The sequence below is a fragment of the Erythranthe guttata genome, chromosome 6 (assembly GCF_056151865.1).
Source record: "Erythranthe guttata isolate IM_541 chromosome 6, IM_541, whole genome shotgun sequence".
In the NCBI taxonomy this organism is placed as follows: domain Eukaryota; kingdom Viridiplantae; phylum Streptophyta; class Magnoliopsida; order Lamiales; family Phrymaceae; genus Erythranthe; species Erythranthe guttata.
Genome location: NC_142538.1, coordinates 9,405,763 through 9,416,530, shown reverse-complemented (window position 1 = coordinate 9,416,530; position 10,768 = coordinate 9,405,763). Strand labels below are relative to the sequence as shown.

The window sequence follows — 10,768 nt, the reverse complement described above, 5'->3', positions numbered from 1 at the left end:
AAAGAACTCTTCTTTCCAGAAGTAGCAGCAATGAGAACAGACTTCTCTTTCTTAATGGTGGACTCGAAGCTGACCAACATGTTCATTAACTCATCCAAGGGAGGATCTAGTTTGTTCATGTTGAAGTTCACTATGAACGATTCATAGGAACTAGGAAGAGACAACAGGATCAAATCCAACGAGAGCTCGGCCGGGAGGGTGACATCAAGATTCACTAGCTTTTCAAGGAGAGTGATCATTTTGAGACAGTGCTCGTGGACCGAAGTCCCTTCGCGCAGTCTCGCTGTGATCAACTCCTTTGTAGCAGCGTACCTCGATGCCCTAATATTCTCACTATACATGCTATCGAGATGAGCCTTTATATCGAAAGCATGCATGTGAGACTCATATTTCCTCGCAAGCGCGGGCTCCATGGCGGCTATCATATAGCACCTAGCATGAGTGTCATCTTTCTTCCAAACTTCATAAGTTTCCTTTTCAGCATCAGTCGCTATGGCAGGTATAGTGGCGGGAAGCCTCTCGTTCAAAACATAGAGACGCCCCTCAACAGTTAGCACAAGCTTAAGACTACGCAACCAATCTAGGTAATTAGGGCCATTGAGTTTATTGTCGAGGATTGACATTATGGGATTCTTAGACATGATTATCTGAGACATATAGAGAAGAGGATTATTAGAGATTCGCGTTAAATGATTGTTACAATTAAATGTTTGGACTTATGTTATTTAATTGTTCTCCCACTAATTTTATCGAGTTCCACTTCCCTCTAGTAGACAAACGAGAAAACTGATTTTTCTTAATGGGCTTTAGGTCCAATAGACAAATATAACCCGTAGTTAATCTAGCCCGATTATATTTGCCCAAAGGTAGATCACAATCAATCATATCCACAATATGACCCTAAATTGATTTTCCTCACACTTGATAATGACCTAAATTAATCTCGCGAATATCAAAATCGTCGTGTGTCAAGTCTAACCTACCAATCAAAGATGCTCATAGAACTTGATTATGCCAAACTAATGCAGTCCCTAGTTAATCTAGCCGACCACGTTAATCCAACATAAACCTTTTCTATGGCTACCTTCATCAATATGTCAATTGAATTACAGCTTACTCTACCATAGCACTCCCCGCTAACACGGCTTACTGCACTACAGCAAAGGGCTACACATAATCCAACCGTTGGCAGAAGGAAAGAAATAACTCAACAGATTGAGTCATTCTTTATAGCTTGAAATGATTCTCAATTAGATTAAGAATGAGGGGTTTTATTAAAAGTTTTATCTCATCAGAAGGTTTGGATTGGTCTATGTGATTCCTACATCTATGTTCTCTAAAGGTATATGGAAACGCATATTGTCCTAAGAGGAACATATGACCTAATTATATAATTAATTACATTAATTAATTATCGGATTTTTCAAAATAATTACAGAACCTCAACTAGCATAAATCATTCAAATAATGTTGATGTACTACTAATTAAGTTGAACTATAATCAATATTATATATGTGTTCTATTAATTGAAATCAATTTAACAATTTAAATCAATTAATTAATCTAACACCTATTTACTAAAATAGATGATTGTCGATCCAATTATCTAATTGGGATTAATTGAAAATAATTTTCCAAAAATTAAAATCAATTTGTTTTAAGTTTAATTTTAGAAATCTGAAATATATATTTTTTTTTATTTATTTATTTATTTTCAGTGAACCGGTTCGGCCCAACCGGTCTGACCGGTTCGGACCGAAGCGGTCCGGTTCTGTCCGGTCCAGCTGACCCAAATCAGTGGGCCGGGTCAGTCGGACCGGGAACCGGTCTGACTGACCCGAATCCACGTGGATTCGGTCAACTAAATCGCACACAACCATCGAACCGGCCGGTTCGACCGGTTCGATCCGAACAATTAAAAACCGATGTTTTAAAAATAATTTCAGATCCGATTTTCCAATTTTAAACAATTTTAAAGCTGGAAAAATTCTAAACAATATTTCAAAAATATTTTAAACTTACGAAAACTCCCAATTACATAATACAACAATCACTACTTTAATAAATCGAACATGCATAAAATCATAGCATATTATACAACGCAATTAATTACGCAACGAGCTCTGATACCACTGTTGGGTTTCGGGCACGTGTACGCAGCGGAAAACAAAAATTTAATGTGATTTAAACGACTTTAAAGCACACAAGCACATGCCCGACAAATTAAAATCAATTAATTGCGTACCTTTGCGCTTCCTGCGAAATTAAAAACAACATACATGCTAAATAATTTAACCGAATTTAAATCAATTAACATGCTCGCGTTTAAACCAAATAACATGCTTGCAACGATTAAAACGATTACACATAATCACATAAAATCATACGATAGCAAACATGAATTCATAGTTTAAACATAAACGAATCGAAACTAGGGTTTCGTGTATTTACCTCTTGAAGCGTGAGGTAGGAGCGTTTAGCAAGTCGAGATTGCTACGGAAACCAAACCGTACAATCGGGGCAGCAGCGGCGAATCGGCCACGGCGGCGCGTGAGGAACACGCGCGGTCTTCCGGGGCGGCGCGTGGGGCAGCGTGCGGCTTCGGCTCGTGCGTTGCTCCTCGATTCTTCGATCTACAATCTTCCTCCTCTCGGATTTCACCTCGTATACTTCGATCTACTAAACACGTGGCATTAGACACGTAATAGTTAGAAAAACGGAAGAAAAAGAGAAGGAAAGAGACTACCAAGCCAATCGGCCGATCAACGGCCGATTCCGGCGAAGCGGCGGAGTGGGCGGCGGTGTTGGCCGTGGGAGAGAGAGGCCGAGAGAGAGGGGTGGACGGCTCTAGGGTAAGGGTTGTGTTGTGTTTTTCTTGTGTGCAAGACCTATATATCAAGTATTTATATGTCTTGCATAAAACCCTAGCGGGCTTAAGTTTGACCGGGCCCAACAGCTTAAGTCCGTTAGTACTTTTACTTGCTCGTCTCTCTCTTAATTCAATGACCGAAAAATTGCAACGATTACATTTTCGGAATCATTATAATTTCCTCGTCATTACGAGTGCCTTTTCTCATTTTCCAACTTTCCAAAAGTGGAAACCCTAGTTCAGTGCACTTTCTAAATTTGGAAACTTCCCGATTTAGAAAGTTCACTAATACGTTCGCCTATTCCTTTCCTTTTCTTATTCTCATTCATAATTCCAAATTACGAATGTTGGACTCAATCGTATTGACTTCCAATCATGCAAAGATAAACTATTTTATCTCTGACCGTTTATTCAAAGATGTAGCACCCCCCTCGGGTCGGGCGATAAATCGAACCGGTTTATCGGAAAACTTTAGATAGCGGAAGCAAAAAGGGATCTCTTTGTAATTTTAAAACTTTCGAGTAGGACCAAAATGTAATTTCTAAAAATATCCTTTTGGGTTATTTGAAAACCTTTGAAAAACCTTGAGAATTTCTAAAACTCCTGAGGGTGATTTTGGTTGTTTAAAATCTTTCGTTTCAAAATAACTTGGAAAGGGAGATTATTATTCGAGTGCTACATTTATCTAACTATGGTTTCACTTTTGGTTCGAAAAGAAATCAGAGTTTAAAGCTATTTGGTGAATAGGGATTTTCGGGTAAGAAATGCAATTATCAAAATAAGCGGACCAACTATATTAATATCAAAATAAGGCCCGTATCAAAATAAGAGTTTAATTCCCCTAATGAGGAAATACTAGAGTTTTAGAGAAACGGAAAATACGGAAATCGTTTATAAGTTACATCACCAAAATAAAATAAGCATAGTTTATAGACCCCTCGTACGACCCTCCAAAAACCTCCGGCCAAGACTCCGATCCACTACTCGGTCCATTCCGTGGAGGGATTCCTACTACTACCTGCAATCAAAGAAGTATCTATATGAGCTATTAAGCCCAGTAAGAAATCCGAATGGATAACGAGGTTTCAAAATATGGTTTTACGTATTTATATAATATATACACATAAGCATCACATCTTACCATTCGTCGGCAAACAAACACAAACAATCACGTAATTTCATTTAAACACGTAATAACATAAATCGATTCGATTGCTGAAAATTACCGAATTACCCTTTTTGTGCAAATGCATGAATGAAAACATTTTCTGTTGTTCGGATCCGTGAAAAATTAACTTCTTTACTTGGATGATAAGCATATTATTCTGAGCCCGTTCTTTTGGTGGAATCAAACCACCCCTTTAACTATAGTAACTATGGTTGGAATACCGGCCCCCCGTATCCCGACTTATCTAACCCAAGCATTCCATTAACTTTTCCTTTCGTAAGAATGAAATCTCTTTTTATGCAAGACCATGAGACGAATGAGACTCTAATACAAAATGACCACTTTACGACATCACAAATATTAATCAACGAGCATACAAATAAAATTCAATTATCCACATAATACTCACATATACACGGCAATCACACACATATACATATAGCCATTTAAGCATATCACATAATTCACATTATTATCATATTATGTATTTATATAAAACACACACACACACAGCAGCACACACACACACACACGGCACACATACACACACATAACATGCAGCCCCCAAAACACACTTTAATTAGCATTTAATTAGCAAACCATGCTCTTAAAGCACCAACATTTCTATCTTTTCATTTATGGGATTTCTCCGACTTTTATTCATTTAATGAATTAAAATTCTTACAGCCCCTTAACATAGTTCAGCTGCAGATTTTTAACCATTAATTCACCTTCCCACAATTAATACACAAGACATAATGATTAGCACACAAGAGTTCTATTTATGACACATGCACAAGTAATATTTCGAAATAATAGTAAATAGCATCCAAAAATTCTGAAATTTAATTATAGGCTGCATAACTGACTAAATTAACAGATGCAAAAAGAATTTTTCAATTTTCTCAAAAATCGGAATTTTCAAAATTAAAATACTCGGCAAGTAGTGTTGAAGCCAAAAATGATTTTCCCAACAAATATTAATTCTAAACTGAGGCCAAATAGCAAATAATTCAATTCCACTTTTTTCCTACTGAGATTTTAAAGATGGAAACATTTTTCTTTCCGAAATTTTAAGAAATTGCAGATTAGTCCTAAAGATTCATAGATCTACACATGCAACCCCAAAAAATCTTGAAAACTCATTTTCTTTTTCCAAAATTCCCAAAAATTCGAAATATTAAATCTTTTAACACAAAATGCTTAGAATCACAGATTATAACATGGATTAGACATGCAAGAACACAAATAACAAGATTAGTGCAAGATTTCGGATTTTACACAAAAAGCCCTAATTTTTCGAAAGTGAAGAAATCTTTTAGGAAATTTCAAAAATCCTTTTCCATACTATGATACCCTTCGATTGCAGCAAGAAATTCGAGATTTCTTACCTATTAAAGAGTGTTGGCCGAAGAAAGAAAAAACCTTCAAAAGAAAAGAGGGTTTTTTTTTAGAGAAAGAAAGAAAAGGAGGATGAAGAAGATGAAGAACACGAAGATACAATGTTACCTCCTTCAAGAAGTGGCTCCAAGATTGAACCAAGCTATTTGAATGGAGAAGGTAAGAGCTTTGATATCAAGTTGGGAAGAGTTTAAATCTCCCGTAAGAGGGCAAGCATTTTTTATGGTGTTCTTAGCATATTCAAGGGTGAAGCTTATATAGGGGATTTGCATTTTGATTTCTCTATTTTTTTCTTGAAGAATTTTGAGGTGTTGGCCGATGGAGGAGGTGGTGCTTCGGTGGTGATGGTGAAGAGAAGACAAGTGGGAGTGTAGGTGTCAAATGATGAAGATAGATGGGTGTCTCTTGAGATTACTTAGCATGCTTGAGTGTAGGATTAGTGTAACTCCTCACTCTTTGCCAAGTGGACAAGCATGCATCTTTTCTAATTTATTTACTAATTAATAAATTCACTAATTTCTCTCTCTTACTCACATAAACCGAACACACATATATAAATACATATACCTATAGTCTAGAGTAGGTTATAGCATATGCATATATATGTATGCATACATGTACGTATATATGCATGTATTATGCATGTAATTATGATTAAATCATGAAATCACATAATTAAATTAATTATACACATAAGTCACATAATTTAATTTAGCACACAATTATAAATATTTAATCCACTTAAGCACATAATTACCGAAATAAAGTTGGCACATAATTATTCAATAAATTCCTAGCACATAAGTCATATAATCAAATCGGCATATAAGGATTAACAGTATAAGTGAATAAGGCACTTAGAGAAATTAAGTTAATAAGGTAAATAAATTCCTAAAAATTTTTACGTGAGAATTTCCGGGTTATGGAATTTTGGTTAGGGATTAGGGTTTCGAAAATGTGGGGTGTTACAATCTTCCCCCCTTAAAAAAAATTTGTCCCCAAAATTGTTACCTGACCCGAATAATTCCGGAAAGTGTTTACGCATTTCCTCTTCGCGTTCCCACGTGGCTTCTTCTAAAGTATGATTATGCCACAAGATTTTAACTAAGCGAATGGTTCAGTTACGTAGGGTTTTGGTTTTGTATTCGAGGATTTGAGAGGGTTTTTCTTCGTAGGTTAGGTTGGGGGTTAATTCGATAGGTTCGGGTTTTAGAACATGATCTGGGCTACGAATATATTTACGGAGCATGGATACGTGGAATACGTTGTGGAAATTGGATAGGTTAGGCGGTAGGGCTAGACGATAGGCTCGGGTGCCGATTTTCTCGAGAATTTCAAATGGTCCGATAAAACGAGGTGCTAACTTTCCCCTCTTTCCAAATCGCATTATTCCTTTGAAAGGTGCCACTTTAAGGAATACGGAGTCTCCAACTTCGAATTCTAAATCTCTTCTTCGAGAATTGGCGTAACTTTGCTGTCGACTTTGGGCGGTACGCATTCTCTCTCGAATGTTCTGAATTATTTCGACGGTTTGTTGGACTAGCTCTGGGCCGAGGAATTTTCTTTCTCCAATTTCATCCCAATGGAGTGGGGATCGACACTTGCGACCGTAGAGAGCTTCATATGGTGCCATTCCGATAGATGATTGGAAGCTATTGTTGTAGGCGAATTCGATTAGTGGAAGTCGCGATTCCCAATTTCCTCCGAAATCGAGAATACAAGCACGGAGTAGATCTTCTAGGGTTTTGATGGTTCGCTCGGATTGACCGTCGGTTTGCGGGTGAAAAGCGGTACTAAAATTGAGGCGAGTTCCGAGGGTTCCGTGTAAGCTTTTCCAGAATTTAGACGTGAATCGAGGGTCTCTGTCGGAAATGATAGAGACTGGAACACCGTGGAGTCGGACAATTTCTCGGACGTATAGCTCTGCTAGTTTCTCTAGGCTAAAAGTCATTCGGACGGGAAGAAAATGAGCGGACTTAGTTAATCGGTCGACAATTACCCAAATGGCGTCGGATCCTCTTTGGGTCTTTGGAAACCCTTGAACGAAATCCATAGTGACAGCTTCCCACTTCCATTCTGGAATCAGATTGGACTGCAATAGACCTCCGGGTCTTTGGTGTTCTGCTTTGACTTGCTGGCAAACTAGACATTCGGCGACGAATTGGGCAATCTCTCTTTTCATTCCAGGCCACCAGTAGAGTTTCTTCAGATCTTGGTACATCTTGGTTGCTCCGGGATGGCAAGTGTACACGGTCTGATGGGCTTCGGTTAGGATTAGTCGGCGAATCTTGGGGTCGTTAGGTACATAGAGGCGATTTTGGAATCGGACAATTCCTTCTTCGGAGATTCGGAAATTGGGATTCGAATCGAGGTTGTCGCGAACTTTAAGGACTTGGGGATCGGTCTGTTGAGCGGTCTTGATTGCTTCTGTGAGATTTGGCTGAACGACGAGGGCATTGATTGATTTGCGGCTAAGAGCGTCTGCCACGACATTTGCTTTACCAGGGTGATAGAGTATTTCGCAGTCGTAGTCCTTGACTAGTTCGAGCCATCTTCTTTGCCTCATATTTAATTCTTTTTTAGTGAAAAAGTACTTAAGGCTCTTGTGATCGGTGTAGATGGTGCACTTTTCGCCATAAAGGTAGTGTCGCCAGATTTTGAGTGCGAAGACGACAGCGGCTAATTCGAGATCATGGTTCGGGTAGTTCCGTTCGTACTCCTTGAGTTGTCGAGAGGCGTAGGCTATAACTTTTCCATTCTGCATGAGTACGGCTCCTAACCCTAGCTTCGAGGCATCGCTGTAGACTATGAATTCTCCAGTTCTTTCCGGTAGTGCTAGAATTGGGGCAGAGGTGAGTCGATTCTTGAGTTCGGTGAAGCTAGCGTCGCATTCTGGGGTCCATTGGTATTTGACGTCCTTTCGAGTGAGTCGAGTGAGTGGCGAGGCGAGTTTCGAGAAATCTTGTACGAATTTGCGGTAGTAACCGGCTAGACCGAGGAAACTCCTTATTTCCTTTGCATTCTTCGGAATTGACCAGTTGGAAACCGCTTCTATCTTGCTGGGATCGACGGAGATTCCACTTGCTGAGACGATGTGGCCAAGAAAAGAGACGCTTGATAGCCAGAATTCGCATTTGCTGAATTTGGCGTACAATTGATGAGATCGAAGAGTTTGGAGGACGGTGCGGAGGTGAGAGGAATGATCTTCTTCGTTCTTGGAGTAAATGAGAATGTCGTCGATGAACACGATTACGAATTGGTCTAGATACGGATGAAAGACTCGGTTCATGAGATCCATGAATGCGGCGGGGGCATTAGTTAGACCGAAAGGCATGACAATGAATTCGTAGTGGCCGTATCTCGTTCGGAAGGCGGTTTTCGGAATGTCGGACTCTTTGATTTTGAGTTGGTGATACCCGGATCGAAGATCAATCTTGGAAAAGACAGAAGAACCTTGGAGTTGGTCGAACAGATCGTCAATTCGGGGAAGAGGATACTTATTCTTGACAGTAATTTTGTTGAGCTCTCGGTAGTCGATACAAAGACGAAGGGATCCGTCTTTCTTTTTGACAAACAACACTGGGGCTCCCCATGGTGAGTGACTAGGTCGAACGTAACCTTTGTCGAGCAGCTCTTGAATCTGATCTTTCAATTCTTTCAATTCGAGCGGGGCCATGCGATATGGGGCTTTAGAAATTGGTGCGGCTCCGGGAATTAGATTGATTTCGAACTCAATTTCTCGATCGGGTGGAAGTCCGGGAATGTCATCGGGAAATACGTCGGGAAATTCTTGTACTGTTTGAACATCGAACAACTGAGGCTTGGCGTCGGGTTCGGGATTCGCGACATCTACCAGATAGCCGAAATGCCCTTTATGAATGAGTTTGACGGCTTTTATGGCCGAGATAATGGGAATCGAAGTTTTGGCTTGGCTTTGGAATTTTAGGGTTTGGCCGTTTGGTAGAGGAAAAATAACTGTTTTCGGGGCACAGTCGATTTGGGCTTTGTATTTGGTTAACCAATCCATTCCTAGAATAATATTAAAATTGCGGATCGGTAGGACGATGAGGTCGAAATTCATAGGTTGGGAATGAACTCGGATTGAACAGTTGGTCACTACTAGATTCGAGATCATTTCTTCGCCGGAGGGGATAAGTATACTATATTCGTGATTCAAGTGACTAGGTTCGATCTTAAGGCTTCTAATCATATTCTCCGATATAAAAGAGTGAGTAGAACCGGAATCAATTAAGGCATAGACAGGTTCGTCGAAAATGTATAGTACCTGCTATCATTGATGGATCTTGCTCAATCTGCTCCTTTGTCATAGCAAACACACGTCCTTGAGCACGATTCTGAGCGTTCGGACAATCTCTTGCCATGTGTCCGGTCTTTCTACATCTGAAACACGTGTTCGTTCCTTGTACACAAGCTCCAAAGTGTGCTTTCCCGCATTGTGAGCAAATTGGTTTGAGAGGTTGTGGGTGTCCAGATTGATTCGATGGTTGGCCTCGGTTTCCCTTGAATTTGTGATTGCCGACGTTAGGTTTCTTCCACGGGCGTTGACTCGTGCCTTGGGATCGGCGGTTCTGTTGGATCTCTTTTTCGTCTTGGGCTGCCATCAGGGCTTTGTCCACTAGTTGTCTGAAAGTCGAGGCGTCGGACATACGGATATCTCGTCGGATTTCAGGTTGTAGGCCACGGATGAAGTGATTCTTTTTCTCTTCAGGGTCTCGAGCGATGAATGGGGCGTAGAGACAGCCACGTTCGAAGCGACGGATGTACTCAAGCATTGGTAGTTCACCTTGACGAAGTTCTAGAAATTCCTTCAGTTTGTGGGCACGTACGTCTTTGGAGAAATATTTTTCGAAGAATTGTAGTTTGAAGTCGGTCCATTGTATGGTGTCGAGGTCGACTCCTTCTTTGACTCCTTCCCACCAGTGACGAGCTTCGTTTCGGAGTAGGAATAGAGCGCAATGCACGCGATCACGATCGGTCATTTGCATGTAGTCGTAGATCACCTCTAAGGATTTGACCCATTCTTCGGCTATTGTCGGATCGGTTCCACCATGAAATTCGGAGGGGTTCATTTTGAGGAATCGTTCGTAAATGGCGTGAGGTGCTGCTTGAGGAGGAGGCGGAGGAGGATGGTTTCGTCGGAGGAGTTGATCAATTTGTCTTTGGTGGTTTTGGGCTTGTTCTCGAATAAGGTTAGAGAGGTTATGGATGGTTTGGTTAAGGTCGGTTGGTTCATTAGTGGGAGTGCCTTGAGAATTCCGGGTGAGTCGTCTTGCCATAATTTCTATAACCTATTATGCAATTTATAATT

The 10,768-nt window shown here is 40.2% G+C and overlaps 1 long non-coding RNA gene across 1 annotated transcript; it reads right to left on the bottom strand.

Moving 5' to 3' along the window:
* Positions 1-3,580: 3,580 nt before the first annotated feature.
* LOC148770109 (uncharacterized) lies at positions 3,581-5,957 on the bottom strand. The gene is made up of 3 exons (XR_016031551.1): positions 5,548-5,957; positions 5,430-5,463; positions 3,581-3,888 (listed from the first exon to the last, which is right to left on the bottom strand). It is a non-coding gene; the product is annotated as an uncharacterized LOC148770109 (long non-coding RNA).
* Positions 5,958-10,768: the final 4,811 nt, after the last annotated feature.